Source organism: Mauremys reevesii, linkage group 1 (assembly GCF_016161935.1).
Source record: "Mauremys reevesii isolate NIE-2019 linkage group 1, ASM1616193v1, whole genome shotgun sequence".
In the NCBI taxonomy this organism is placed as follows: Eukaryota; Metazoa; Chordata; order Testudines; family Geoemydidae; genus Mauremys; species Mauremys reevesii.
In genome coordinates this window covers 258,134,036-258,149,694 of record NC_052623.1, presented here as the reverse complement: position 1 = coordinate 258,149,694, position 15,659 = coordinate 258,134,036, and positions in this window count along the sequence as shown.

Sequence of the window (15,659 nt, the reverse complement as noted above, 5' to 3'; positions counted from 1 at the left end):
ATACTCCAGCCATAGTAGATTATATTAATATAACAGTAATGGTAGTTCCTAAAGTCCCAACTGAGACGGAGGCTTTGTTGTGCTAGGCACTGCGCGCGCGCGCACACACGCACACACACACAGAGTAAGAGACAGTCCTTCACCAAAGAGCTTACAGTCTAAAAAGACAAACAAAGGTGAAGCGACTCACTCAAGGTCACGCAGCTGGTCAGTGGCAGAGTTGGGAATAAATTGAGGCCTTCTGACTCTTAGTCCTGTGCTTTATTTGCTAGACCACACAGTGTCTCAAGTGAAAGGTCAAGCCCTAAAGGAAAGATGCTTGCCAGGGCATCCCTGTTGTTCTGTTTCTGCCCCTTCCCTTGTTCTCCCTGCAGCAAGCTGGCATTTCCCCAGGCAGACTTTCAGCCAGCAACTGAAAAGGGAAAACATCTCTTGGGTGGGTTGTTACAACCCACAGTGGAAGAGATGAGCCAACACCACGAGCAGAAGACAAAATGTGATGGAACAAAGAGACTACCTGCATAAAGTGAGGCCATTTTCTTTCTTTTTAAATCAGGCATGATGGGGGACAGCTTACTGAAAAGCAGGGAATTTACCATCTCTGTCCAGCAAGCCACTTATGTTTGTGCTTAATGTAACAATGTGAATACGCCTGTAATCAAAGTAAAGCACGTTACATACTTTTTTTTATCAAGGTCTTAACTGGGACTTGAAAAGCACATTGCACCTGCTTTCAAAGAATAAAAAAGATTCTTGGAAGAAAGCATGACCTTTCCACATCCCCACTACCCCAGACACATTTAATTTACAGCCTTCTATTTGTGCTGTAAATTGAACTTGTTTATTTACCTAGCCACCCTCAGATGTAATCAGCTTCTACTAGTGGTACCGGAGTCATTTACATCAGCCGGAACATCCAATGCACGTGTCACTGGTCCCCTATTCTCTCACAACAAAGCAGCTTTGCGCCTCATTAAAGCCAGAAGCAGTCCATGATATCAGTAGGAAATTCTTGGTCTAAAAGGCAGTTTTTGTTTGGTTTTGAATCAGATGAGCGGATTTGTCAAGTCAGAAATGCTGTACATTTTTAATATTTCCTTTATGCCTAGTTGTGAGCCCTAAACAGAACTATGTCTCCAGTGCCCTAATTTGGAGACAGAAATGTTCAGCAAACTACGTCACCTGGAAAAAACAATGTCTTTGTCACTGCATGAGTAGGGTCTGGTGAGCTAGCCAGCACAGGTCTGAACATCAGATCTAGAGGCTGAACAGGCTGTTTCTCCCAGGAGTCTCAGTGCTGTCATGTGCAAGAAGCCAGCTGTGATTCCTGTAGTCATTAACCTAATGGTACATTAAATCCTCACAGGCTGGTTTACTTATTTTAGAAACTCAGAGCTAAGAGATCAGAGACTCTACATATGTCTACATACTGTACTGAACACTAAGCCAATGGGAATGACTCCTTAACAGATAAAGAAAAATAATAATTTTGTGGTGCTTTACAATTTGATTACCTTGCTACTGGATGGAATCCCTCACCTGTTTGAGAGAGAGCCAGAAAGACCATGTCACCCTCTACTGGCTAAATAATGCATCACAAACTGTAGATAGTATGGTCATGCCACGCGCTAGTGGTTCCAGCCTACAAAGAACATAAGCGCTACTACCACTACAGAAATCTGTTATCTTGAGAGTATAACAGTAGTTACCTAACAGGGGAGTAGTGAGGTTTCATTACCTTTGGCCCTGTGGGGTGCCAGGGCTTAGGGCTCTTTTGTCAGCTTCTCCCATCTGCTACCTACCTAAGGCAGCTCCCCACCTACCATGCTGGCTTTTGTGGATTGCATTCTAAGGTGCCTGTCTCTCCCCGTTCATTGTACAGGGAGCCTAGGTGCCTAACTCTGGCTTTGTGGATTGCAGTGTTGTTCCTGGGATTTTGCAGCACCTAAGTGTCTTTGTGGGTCTGGGTCCAATTCCTCAGGTGAAAGATACTATGTAAGTGCAAATTATTTTCACCTACCTTTTCCTGGACATTTACAGCAGTGTGTATCGACACACGAATTCAAATGGTTCAAAAAGACCCAAGATCAAGGACAAGAAAGGAATAAAAATGAATGGCCCAAGTGAAGGGAGGCAAATACAGGACAAAACAGACAATCAGCACCGCCAGTTTCTTTTCACCGCACTGGATGGGAATACAGGTAATTAACACAATGACTAAAAATGTTACCTCCTCTACTGATAAATCTGAGGCATTTGGGTAGCAACGGGCTACTTATTAACCAAATCAAGGAGGAGGATGCTAGGCTAGCTAGGTGCTGTTCAAAGTTAGGCTAGAAGCACTAAAGGATGGACTGTGAACTTGATATTCAAAGAGGAGTATTTAGCGGGGACTTAAGAAGAACAAAGCTGCAAGCCTAAATTTGTGTATCCAGGAGACTGACAGATCACAGTCAACGAGTGGATCTCTTGCTTTGAATCCTGGCTCTTATTACAGCACTGGGACTACACCAAAAAATTCACTATTGTAATCGTTTAAGTCCTTGGCCTGAAGAGTCTAGTACAGTTTCTTTCTGCAAGGAGGAAGCCCAAGCTGCTGTCCTCCCACTGGTCTGAAGCAGGGGAACCAGTTCTCCTTCAGGCAGTAAGGGACGGAGCAACAGAACTGGAATTCAGGATAAGTCCAGTACCTTCACCTCCTTCCTTAGGGCAAGATTCCGCCAGCCCTACTCACACTGATTCCATTGACTTCAACAGGACTACTAAAAGGTAAGGGATTGCTCAGAGTGAGTAAGGGTGGCAGATCTGGGCCCTGTGTGTGCTAAGGGGTCACTGAATTGTAACTGTCCTGCTTTATTGCGTTGTGTTCTGCCCTGCAGCTTTATCACCTTGGCTCTGGAAATACCAGTGTTCAGGTTGCACACAAGCTTAAATCCCTCCCCTTGTGCAGGAACCTGCTTAGGATACAAATACACCAAGTGTATTCTCAAGTACACCATACTGTCATACAGTTTTTCTACAGCCTCGTAAACATCCACCTTGTAAAGGTCCTCATTCACTGTGCATCTTGTACACAAACAGCTTTCATTGGATCTTGCTGGTCTGACATGCAGAGTAGTCAACGGCCCTACAAAACACTACACATATGTCTACACTTGTATAAAAATACTGATATCTCATGTAAGGAAAAGCTTCTTGCAATACATACACGCAGAAGGACAGAGTTAAAGGTGCACATGTAACCTTCTCTTAGACAGATCCTGATTTTTGAGTGCACACCCAGCCAGCCTAATATTCTTTTTAACAATTTTTTGATTGCACTAATATGTCCGAGTATGATTTACTTTGGATCCACTAGGGGCCATTGCTTTAGTCCCGTTTAAATTAGGTGCTAACTGCACTAATAGTTACTAGGATGCCTACTTCCAAGCCCTTGGGGGCATATAATATGTGAACTTTTAATCACTCTTAATCACCTACCAGGTCTAGGGGAAAAGACTCTAAGCTGTGTTCTCTACGTCTATTGTTAAGGGGATGGTTTATAACATATTCATCACACTTCTAATTGTACATTGAGTCTGCAGGAACAAAGTGTTCCCTATCCCCCGCACTTCTAAGGAGAAGTATAAATCAGAGTGAGCATTTGACTTACTCTTCTACAGCCGTGTTCCAGGACATACAAAAGACTGTTTTGTTAATCTGATCTCCCCACGTAGGCTTGCTTGCCAGGGCTTCGGAAGAAGAGAGAGGAGCTTTGACCTCAAATAAGGATCCAGTCTCTGGGAAATGGGGGGCAGGGGAGGACACCACAAGAAAATTCAGAAAACACTGAAGACAAGAAACGTGGAGGGCAGTCAGAGCCTTGATATCTTTGAATTCTCTAAGATAGAGACACAGAACCTGTTCTACCTGGATGACCAACAAGCAGGGGCGGCTCCAGGCCCCAGCACGCCAAGCGTGTGCTTGGGGCGGCAAGCCGCGAGGGGCGCTCTGCCGGCGCCGCGAGGGCGGCAGACAGGGTGCCTCTGGCGGCTTGCCTGTGGAGGGTCTGCTGGTCCCACAGCTTCAGAGGTCCGCCAAAGCCGTGGGACCAGCGAACTCTCCACAGGCAAACTGCTGGAGGCAGCCTGCCTGCCGTGCTTGGGGCGGCAAAATCCCTAGAGCTGCCCCTGCCAACAAGCTGCCGGGGTTCAGGCCAGGCTAGACTTATATAATATTTTAAGCAATAAAGGATTTGAGGGAAGGGAGACACCTCCTTTGACTGGATTAATTTACAAGTGTAGATGATCTGCATAGGAAAAAAATTGGTTTGTGTCCTTTTTACTTCTTTATGAGGGATAAAGAATACCTGAAAGATTTTTTTGAGCTGTCTCTGCTGGGGAGGACAGCTAAGATGGCTCTCTCTTTGGATATTAACAGCACTTTTGAGACTGTGGAGCATGTACTTACTTTGATGTTTATGGATGCTTTGCCTTTGGCTGTAGCTTTCTTAGATGGATACAGACATCTTACAAAGTGACCCAAGGCAGTGGTTGACACTAATTATTATGCAGACATACTTAATTCTGAGTTGGGCCGCTCAGCTCTCCCTGTAAGTATTCACACTCACTGTGGTGACCTTAACAGAAGGAATGCCACATAGGGGATATTGGTGAGCTGACATGTAGAGCTAGTGCTCTGAAGGTTTGGTTTTTCTGTCTTCTCTTGAACTGCGTATCACAGCATTAAGCTCCATCCTGAAGGACTTCAGGTTCAGGACTAATTTAATAAGATCAGATACATTGCATATTTAACAGGGTAGTAGGGTCAAGAATTCTCAGGAAAGCCTTCCATTTGGATTAGCTCAAGCAGACCAAACTAATCGGGGTGACAATTCTTTTCCAGCCACCTGATGTGTACAAATCCTATTATTCCATCTCTGCTCCAGCAGATTCAGGATGTGCACATGAGAGAGCAAGTTTCTCTTGGAGAAGTGTTGGGACAGGATTATGGTGGGGAGTCAGCTCCTTTCTTGGTCTTCAGAAGGAGGGAATGACAGCTAGCAGCAGGCTCCCTTTCTCATGATCCTGCTGGTAAGGAAGGGAACAGGAGAGGAGAAAGATCACTAACAACTTTCCTGCACATCCAAAAAAGATCTGTGCACCTGGTAGCCTATGCCACCTCATGTGCATCTTGCCTATTGTTTTGATAGGGATGGGCAGGGATTAGAGGATTGAAAGAAAGAGATATGGCTGCACCATCTTGGATATTAAATCCTTTGTGCCTTACACAGATACGCTGTGTGATGGATTCTCTAAAAACAGTTGCACTGCATGCTATTGTGTTCCAGGCAAAGTCTGGTGTTAATGGCATACAAGGTCCATGCTTATGACTGAAAATGCAGGATTTGGAATTTGCCACCTAGAGGCTGCTGGTTAATAAAAAGGTTTTGTTTTGTTGCTTTTAAACCCGAGCTGCTGGGAGTAGTAGCTGAACAGGGTCCCCTGGGGCCTTACATGTGTGCTTAGGGCTTGGGTGTCAGCTGTGAATTGCAAAGCACAGGTCATGTTACAAAGTAAACACCTTCAAGGCACTGGTCTGGAATGTGTCAAAAAAACAATAAAAATAATTTGATCATTAAACACTTCAGGTGCTGAAGAGAATCAGCAAGTCACTGCTGTCCTGCTATCTGACCTGGAACAACAAACACCATTACTCGCATTCAGATGTATTACAGTGCAAAACAGGAAGCTGCAGTCTATGGAGTTGTCTGTTCTGGGGATTTGCCCTGATTTCAATCATCATGGGCCAGCCGCCAATGTAGCTGCACCAAGGCACCTCATAGCACAGACAGGCAAAGCCACTATTTGCACCAGTACAACGTAATTGCAGTGGAATTGGGGCAAATCCCCAGCATTGGCAAGGCCCCAGTCATGGGCCACAGGGAGACTTGTTCTAGAAGTGAAATAGTGAGTCCAGTTATCGTTCAGCCAGCTCCGACCTCTGCTACTTCTCAGCTCTTAGGTGCACTGAACAGCTCTGCTGTTCTGAGATTGGCTTTTGGCACTGTAAGCTTAAGGCTCCGTCTGCCCTACACAAACCACAAAGATCAGCAGCGCTGTTAAATGCAATTGCTGCCTAAGCAGGATCTAACATAGTTTGGCCTGGCCTGCATTGAGGAGGCCTAACAAGGTTGTAACATAGGGGTTCAGAAACCGCCTTCTAGCCCAAGGAAACTTTGGGCAGAGAGTTCGGGAGGGGTTAAGAGTCCAGTTCTAAAACAATTTGGGCCCTTCCACACTGACTGGGCTGAACCATTTTACATTATACTTGGGCAACAACAACCAGCCTTTACCGATTGTTACACTTAGTTTGTGTAGTATAGATGGAGCCCAGAGAGTCTTTCTTCTTGCACATTGGTGGACCAATGGGCCATTTCAGCAGAGGAGGCCTGGAGGATGCTCCCTTAAGAGTCCCATTGGGAATTAGGTGTGTATGCATTTAAGAAAACTTTACTAGGCACCTATCTGCATCTTTGGTGCACCTAAATACCTTTAAAAGCTAGCCATTAATCTCTGCTCCCCATGTGTAAAATGGAACAATAATCCTTCCTATCTCCCACCGTTTGTCTATCTTATGTATTTAGATTCTAAATTCTTCAGGGACAAGCTCTTCTGTGTGCACGTATAAAGCCTAGCACAATGGGGCCCACCATCTCAGAGGGGTCCTCTAGGCACACTGCTGGAATACAAATAATAAATAATAATCAAAGAACATAGATCAGATGGGGACCTACAAGGTCAGTCACCCTACTTCAAAGAACTTTATTACAGTGTTATTGCTAAGTTTAATCTATCCTAGTCTTGTCTTCCCCTTCCCCTCCCCCCCCCCCCCCCCCCGCTCCCCGAGATGCTGGTTGGTCTGCCTCCTTGATAAAGGAAACCATCTGAGCTAAAATAGCATCCTTAACTGCAAAATAGCAGCAGAGTAGGCATCTTAATGGTATTAAAGGAAGGCCATGAACTACCATACAGGAAAGAGCAAGAGGAATTGTGTTGAGACAAGACCAGGAGTTTCTTTTCCTGGTTTGGTGGAGACTCAGACTTTTTGTGGCAACCTTAACCGGAATACTCCCGCAGTTCCCCTTCCTCCTTTGTATTTCCAAACCAACTGAAACTACAAGGTGCTTTAAGTCTTGTAGAGAATTTGCTCACAAAGCAAGGGGTGCTGCAAATTATAATCCCAGTTTTGACACTGTCTCTGTTTGTGGCCTTGTGGAAATCACTTACACCTTATCTATAGAATGAAGATAACAATCCAACAAAAAGTGCTAGGTATTATTGCAGTTTTTATTATCCTAATCTACCTGCCTTGCAGGGGTGTTTGGAGTATCAGTTAATGTCCGTAAAATGCTCTGAAAATAAAACGTGCTATGTTAATATGTAAATAAATGTAGTCAGTGTCCATAACCAAAAAGACACTTGGACACTACATAAATATAACCAATAGTTAAAAAGCATAAAACAGACCCAAATCCCAATCCCAGCCCATCCCCCAATCTGCAGAGAAGGGTAAATGGAAAGGAAATAGAAGAGGTTAAATGACCATGGATAAACTCCTTTGGAGTGGAGGACATTATCCAGATAAACTACCATAGGGTGACCAGACAGCAAGTGGGAAAAATCGGGATGGGGGTTGGGGGTAATAGGATCCTATATTAAAAAAAAGACCCAAAAATCGGGACTGTCCCTATAAAATCGGGACATCTGGTCACCCTAATACTACCAACATACTGCATAACACTAGGGGAAGCAGAGGGAAACTTTGGTCCGTATTCAAGGGCAAAACCCTTCTCTTACAAAAAGTGCCCCACAATCTTTATTAGTCACACAGAGTAGACAGTATGTTGGTTTTAATGTAATCTGCAAGGAACTCAATGTATTTACCTCAGAGAATGAAGGGGTTGAGTCAGTCCAGCCAGGATTAGATTTTGAGAAGCCGAGGAATTTCAGACCCGATGCTTAGAGCATTCAGCTATCCCTTTCAGCAAAGAAATTGTTACTATTCATCCAACTCAGTTTCTACGGTGATGAGCACCATAGAAATTGCCTACAAGAAGAATAAATGCATACTCATTGGATTGCAAGCCTGAGGAGTGGCCGCCTCCACAGATAATTTGGCACGTTACTAATGCTCTTGAGGACATTCATGGGAGGCAGCAATCTCTGAATTTGTGTTGTAAACGTCACTCCTGAAGATGATTAGAAGGGAATTTCTCAAAACTGCCATCCCAAATTGTACAAACAGAGCAAGTTAACAAACTAACCATTTTGTGGTTGGAGGGTTCAATTATTTACTGCGACCTGAACAAGATTGTTATAATTTAACAGTAATTAGATTAATTATTAACCATCAACAAGCAATAGACCTAGGGAGAGCATAAATACCCATCAGACATTGATAATTCATGGCCATCAGTACCTGACTCAACATCACAACTTGACTAGAGTTTTAATATCAAAGAATCATAGCCAGAGATGACAAACCACACAGTAGAGTGCCTGTATGCTATCAACAGGGGCGGCTCCAGGCACCAGCGCAGCAAGTGCGTGCCTGGGGCGGCAAGCCACGGGGGGCAGCCTGCCAATTGCCATTAGGGCGGCAGTCAGGCTGCCTTCGGCGGCATGCCTGCGGGAGGTCCGCCGGTCCCATGGCTTCGGCGGCAGGTACGCTGAAGGCGCGGGACCGGCGGACTTCCTGCAGGCATGCCGCCGAATCCGTGTTACCAGTGGACCTCCCACAAGTGTGCTGCCGAAAGCCGCCTAACTGCTGTGCTTGGGACGGCAAAATACATAGAGCTGCCCCTGGCTATCCGCCCACTCCCAGCTACCCGAGGCTTTAAAACATGCCAGAATAATAGGGTTGAAAGTCTGGAGAATGGATTTTTCCATACTAAGAAATACAGCATTGAAAAATACAGTTTAATTTTAAGTGCAAGACTTTTCAAAGATGAGAGCCCAGTTTAAAAAAAGAAATAAGTTCATTCCTTTTACCCCACAACCATTTACAAATATAAGGCCTGCTCCTGCCCCCTTGAATGAATTATGAAGCTCACATTGGCTCCAGTGATAGAGGAGCAGAGCAATAGGCCCTGACTGTGCAATTGGATCTGAGTTAGCATATCGTTCCACACACACAAAGCCTCACTGAAATCAATGAAGCGTCACATGGGCACAGAGGTCACCCATATGGATCGGGCCCTAGACTAATTTTCATGGATTTATAGATTTTAAGGCCAGAAAGGACCAGTCTGACCTCCTCCAAAGAACCTCACTCAATTATTTCTGCATCAAGCCAACAATCTCTGGTTGTGCTATAGTGTATATTTGAGAATGAGATCTAGTCTCGATTTAAAGACTTCAAGTGATGGAGAAGCCACCATATCCACCATAGGAATAGGTGCTGGAACTGGGGGTGCTGCTACAACCCCACAGCTTGAAGTGGTTTCCATCGCTACAGGGTTTACAATTTGGTTCAATGGCTCTCAGTGTAACACTGACAGACCCTGATCATCGACGGGCAGGATTGAACCTGGGACCTCTGAAGCTAAATGCATGAGCCTTTATTGAATGAGCTAAAAGCCACATGGTTTCTAGATAAGGCTGTAGCAGGCTGACTTATTCATCTCTAAGTGGTCTTGGTGCCACTAGAGGGGACAGAACATCACACCCAGGAGGTGTATGGGTTACATCAGCACCTCCACTATACAAATTGTTCCAGCACCACTGTCCATAAGTGAGTTGTTCCAATAGTTAATAACATTCTCTGCTAAAAATTTACACCTTATTTCTAGTCTGAATTTATCTAATTTTGGCTTCCAGCCATTGGATCTTGTTATGCCTATTTCTGATTGACGAAAAACTCGTCTACTTTCAGAAACCTCTTCCCCATTAAGGTACTTTTAGACTGTGATCACTTCATTGGTTACTGAAAAGCAACCACCAAATCCATCACCGCTGCAATGAAATGCAAAAGCAAAACTACATAGTTCTTCAGGACAGAAAGTGAAAAAGCCATCATAGCTGGTTAAAACGTCAGAGGGAATGTGGGCAGGCAGGATGTAATTACCAGAGTCGGAATTTGGCCTGGACACCATGGAGATGAAATACAGCAGATGGTTAAGGTATACTGGAAACATATGCATAGCACCTGATTATTGATGAGACCTAGAAAATGAAAAAGAGACCCATCAAAGGGAAACTTTCCCCAGAAACTGTTAACTAAAAGACTGGAGTACTGGACAATACCTACAGAAAAGTGAATAAACTAAAGTCAGAGCAGATGGAGAGAGAGACAAGCCACAGTATGTATTAGTCTGGCTAATAAGTAAAGAACTGGGAGATAAAAACATCACCACAATTCAGAGGGTGGATAATTTCTATAACATTCCACCTCTAAGGATGACAATGTGCTTTACAAGTGTTAAATTAAAGCTCACAACCTTCAGCGCCCTTGGAATATGGAGCCCTAACACAGGATCAGGAGGATATTTTATTTATTTAAGTAATTCATTAAGCCTCCATTGCAGAAAAGACATCTGGGAGCTGTACAGCAATTCAGTTAAAAACCACAAATCTGCCCCAGCTTACTTAAACATAGTATCCAGACTTCCACTCATCCCCTCACCACAGCAGAGGAATCCAGAGGAATAAGGGACGTTAGATGGCCATGGAGACACTGAATCAAATGGAAAGGCAGTCCAGGGAGTTCTGAAAACAGATGGCTCCTGATGGACGTCCTTAAAGGAGGCAGTGCCACAGACAATGCTCTGCCGCCTACCTAATCCAGAATGAATCCTGGGTGATAAAGGAGGACAATCCAACTGACTGCAACTGCTGTAGGTGCTGGTTTAAAGTACTAATAACAACCCAGCAGACAAGGTTTCTGCCTTCAGCACCTCCACTATAGAAATTGTTCCAGGCCAGCACCACGGGCAACTGCCCTTGAGTGACAGAACATCGTGAATACCTCCATCCTACATTTTTCCAATGATACCTTTAGAGAATGTTACCAACATTTATAGTCCCAGACTAAGGCCCTGACCCTGCAAACAAGTCTGGGAGTAGCTTTACACACAAATAATTCAATTGAGTTAAGTGGGACTACTCCTGTGGGTAAGGCTCGGGGCCCTGGATGATAAAATAAATAAAATTAAAGATAGTAAAAATGTGTGGAGGGGGTGGGAGAGAGAGAAACAGCTCCAAGAAGAACACAGAGAGAGTTGATGATGAAGTTAGAGAAATGAAACAACAGCCACACCGGAATGTGGTCAGAACCCCTTGAGCACACACATAACACCAAACACCACACCTGAAAATACATTTTCATTAAGTCCCTTTAAAAGAGAGAGAGAGAGAGGTAATTACCCACCCTTTCATGATGCCCTGTCCCCAGACACCCCTCTGTGTGCTCCTGACATAGCCCACTGGAAGCCAAATTCATAGCAGTCACAGCTTGGTAACCAAAATAAAAACAAACTTTTTTTAAATCAGTTCAGACTGACTGGAGTTAGTTCTCAGCTTTCCCCCTAAATCCTCAAACAAAAGACCTCCTGTCACAGTATCTTCTATGTAAATCCTAAAAACAAACAAACCCAGAACTGCAGACAATTTTATGGCATGGCTGCTTGGTGATAAGCCCCCTGACAGGCATCTCTTCCAGAAGTCTCAGGTTTATGACTGAGCAATGGAACCAATATTGGAATCTACAGGTTACTCTTCATACCTAAGCATTGCCTTAAAGTTGACCTTTAATATGGAATGAGGTCTTTCATGTATTTTTCATGATTCCTGAAAAGCTAGTTCCCCACAAAAAAGAAATACTTGAATAGACGTCTAAGTAATTTATGCTCGTTGGTGACCCTGCAACATACCTGGACCGCGGCAGTTTTCTACAATTGCAGTATATTTGTGCGCCAACAACAATCTGTTTGCTCTTTTGGAGAGTCCTCTTGGGTTTCACTGGCTCTCTCATTGATCACCCCATATGTTCTAAAATAAAATCTGCTGAGAGGCCTCCTAGTTTAGCGATCTGAGCACAGGGCAAGAAACACAGAATTCCTGACTTCTAATCCCAGTTTTGAGTCCCTCTCTGGCTTTGAGCAAGTCACTTAACTTGTCCTCTTCAGTTTTTCCACCTGTAAAAGGGGTATAATATTTCCCTCCCTCACAGGGGAGTTGAGAGGATTAGTTAATCTTTGCACAGTGCTTTAAAAGCTAAAGCGCTATGTATTAATCATTAGTCCCTGAAAAGGCTGATCTGCACACACAACTGCCATTAGCTGCAATGGAAGTTTCCTGTGTGCATTGACCCCTTCCTCTGAACATATTACTTTTGAAATTTAGAAACAAAATGACTCAGTATTAACATTTGAAAAGTCATTAACAGTGCATGCCAAGAAATACTTATCCTTTTATTGGATCGAGAGTTCAGCTCCATTGCTTTCCTTGCAGAGGCACCTGTTAACATAGCAAAGCAGTGAAAAGTCAAAATGGGTCTCTGGTCGTTTGCTGGCAGCTGCTGGATCACATGAACCAAAAGGCGTCCACCCATGCCAGGACTATAGTAAACTTGCCTCACCTGCAAGATGCTCTTTGCTTGATTTAAAGCAGCCTGTCCAATCAGAATTGCCCTTGTGCTCATACTTGAGAATAAATACTTAAAAGGTCTGAACCAAACCCGACTGAAATCAGTGGAAAGACTCATTATTTGACATCAGTGGGCTTTTGATCAGACCCGTAGCACTTTCCTTTATGGATTGATAACAGCAACATTGGTAAAGGCAGGGGAAAGAGGGCATCATTAACATTCCTTTCCACTTAGCCAACAGCCGTGTGTTGTATAGTTCCATGTTTGTAAGTGGGACCTATACTGTACTTCATTGCCCCCAAGGGATCTGAGGGAATTGATCTATAATAAAAATAAAATAAATAAATAATAATAATAATAAAACCCCCTTACATTGTCAGAGTACCTATCATCCTGATGTACTCTGCAAGCTAGGACACCCCCAAACTTTAGGGAAAGGTCGATCTACATTTTGTGTTGTAAACTCATCTGAAAAAAGAAAAGCAACCTTGGCAGGGTCCCTTTAAATGCAGTGCATGAACTCAGTAATATAGGTGTGTCACTTGCTCTCACAGTGTTGTACATACTGTTTTCTAGCGTGAGAACAATTGTGTGTCACCTCCACATTCTGTTACTCACAGTCTCGTTTACCCAAACCACTTCCTTCTCTGCGCCAGGATCATCTAAACTTGCTCCACCAGCTCTCTCCCACTCCGACACAAGTTCACACCCACACATGCATGCACAGCTTCATTTCCTGGTTTTCTTGAGAAAGTCAGCAAATGAAAAATCAAAACACTGTTAAACGTAAGCCCTGTTTGAGTCTTCAGTACAGAATTAAATGAATGAAAGGGCCTCACTTATTTATATTGGCATTATACCCAGTGTATCAGTTTAATTAGGGAAATAAATCTGTGCTAATAGTGGACACATACGGTAGTTGTTGACCTTTTAATACTAGGGAAATGCAGACTCAGCAGAAAGACTTTGAATATTTGCCTCCATCAGATGGAAGCAAAGTGATATTACACGTTTTCAGGACACTATACATTCTTGGGCAGAGGAGGTTGTGTCTTGTGAAACACAGGATTCATATATTACACCAATATCATTGTCTTAAAACTGTAAGTCGGCAGTACAGTACACAGACAAGCACATTCACAAAATAGGGAAAAGGGTACAGTAAGATGCAACGCACCAATCTACAAAAATATAATAAATCAAGAATAATCTACCTTTACAGAATACAAGAAACCAGCCACCTCACTGGGAATAGAGCAGATAGGTCCTTTTCTGTATTTTATATAAAAGTCCAAGGACAACAAGGTGAAAAACTGACAAAGATAGAAGGCTTCTTTACGTAGGGTTTCCCTTTCAGGAGAAACCACTGGTTTAATAAGGTATTTGTTATGTGTATCTATTTTCAAATTGTTGTTTAGGAGCAGCACTTCCTAAACTTCATTAGTCTGTCTGTTGAGGCTTGTGGATTTCAGCACTCAGCAGCAGTTTCCTATGCAAGTCCCTAAGGAACAAAACTATACAGTGAGAAAGTCTGTTTACAAAGGTTGCCATCCTAGCCTAACAATACTAACTTAAGACTCAACACAATCCGTTCATTGATGATCAATTCCCATTGTTCAGTTTCTAGTCTACAGAATTCCTGGCTCTGGGGTCAACCTCACCCAAGCCCCGTGAAGACAATCAGAAGAGCCATCTCTTCCCAGCATGTTTCGTTATCTGCTCCTCCCATCACACACAAACTTCCTTGAGGGCAAGATACATTGTGTAATCTGATACTGTGTGGTAAAGTGAGAAGTACAGATTGAAATATTGGACTAATCTCTGTGTACCTAAGGCCAAGAGTCATTATGTTTGTGAACATGAATCCACCTCTGCCACAGTGTCATAGGTATTTTTCAAGGGTAAGCAAGTAGATCGTAGACATTTGCATACATACAAAAGTGTATGACTTCTTCATTATTCACATAGTATTGACACTTATTCATGCAGTTTTGAAGCTCTCAATTTCATTGTGCTCAAATTATTCCATCTTTGGTTTGTAGCAAAGGTATTTCTAAGCACTCAGTAATGATAGGTAAATACGATAATCTGAATTGGCTCTCAATTTCTTCCACTGACAATATTTCATTCTGCTTTATTAATTGCTCAGATTCAGTTATACCCGATCCTTATCCAACCATTATATTCTGGTTTGCTTGTCAGTTTGAAGAAGGGTTGTCCATAGATTGAGGTCAATGAAGATGGACAGTTAGATTTTAGGTTAAGATTCTAGATTTTTTTTGAGGTTTTTTTTTGTTTATTTTCCAAATTAGCAGTATCCAAGTTTAAGTGGATTTTTTTTAATGATTAAACAGAATACCATATTGCAGAGAAAATAAAATTATTTAAGAGTTGGATAAACGCAGAAAAAATTGTTCAGGCTCAAGCTAGTATTTCTGAGATAGGGCATAGAATCACAGCACTGGAAGGGACCTTGAGAGGTCATCTAGCCCAGTCCCCTGCAGTCATGGCAGGACTAAGTATTAGATGATTCCGGACAGGTGTTTGTCTAACCTACTCTTAAAAATCTCCAATGATGGAGATTCCACAACCTCCCTAGGCAATTTAAATTCAAATGCAAATCAATATTTGACTGTAAGATAATGACAGAAGTGAAGGAGAGTTAAATGTCGTATTTTGTAATCATCAGATGTTAAAGTATAATCTTGTAAAGATTCATTTAGTGGTTTGTAACAAGATATAATTTTTATTTTCTATATCTATCCTGTGTATAGCTTGATATAGCTCAGAATTCGATGTTGCTCTTATATTGCTAACACAACATATACTTTATAAGTAATTAATACCACTTAGAAAGAGGCTTTTTGGCAGAGTTTGTGTGTGTGATATTTTTACTGATGAAGCAGCATACGCTGAATTGTACACACCAGTAGAACCTTTTCATGAGCTGCACTTGCACAATCCACTTCTCAAAGAAGGATGTTTCTGCTAGCACTAAAGTGTACGCAAAATCTCTAGGTTATAATAATTGT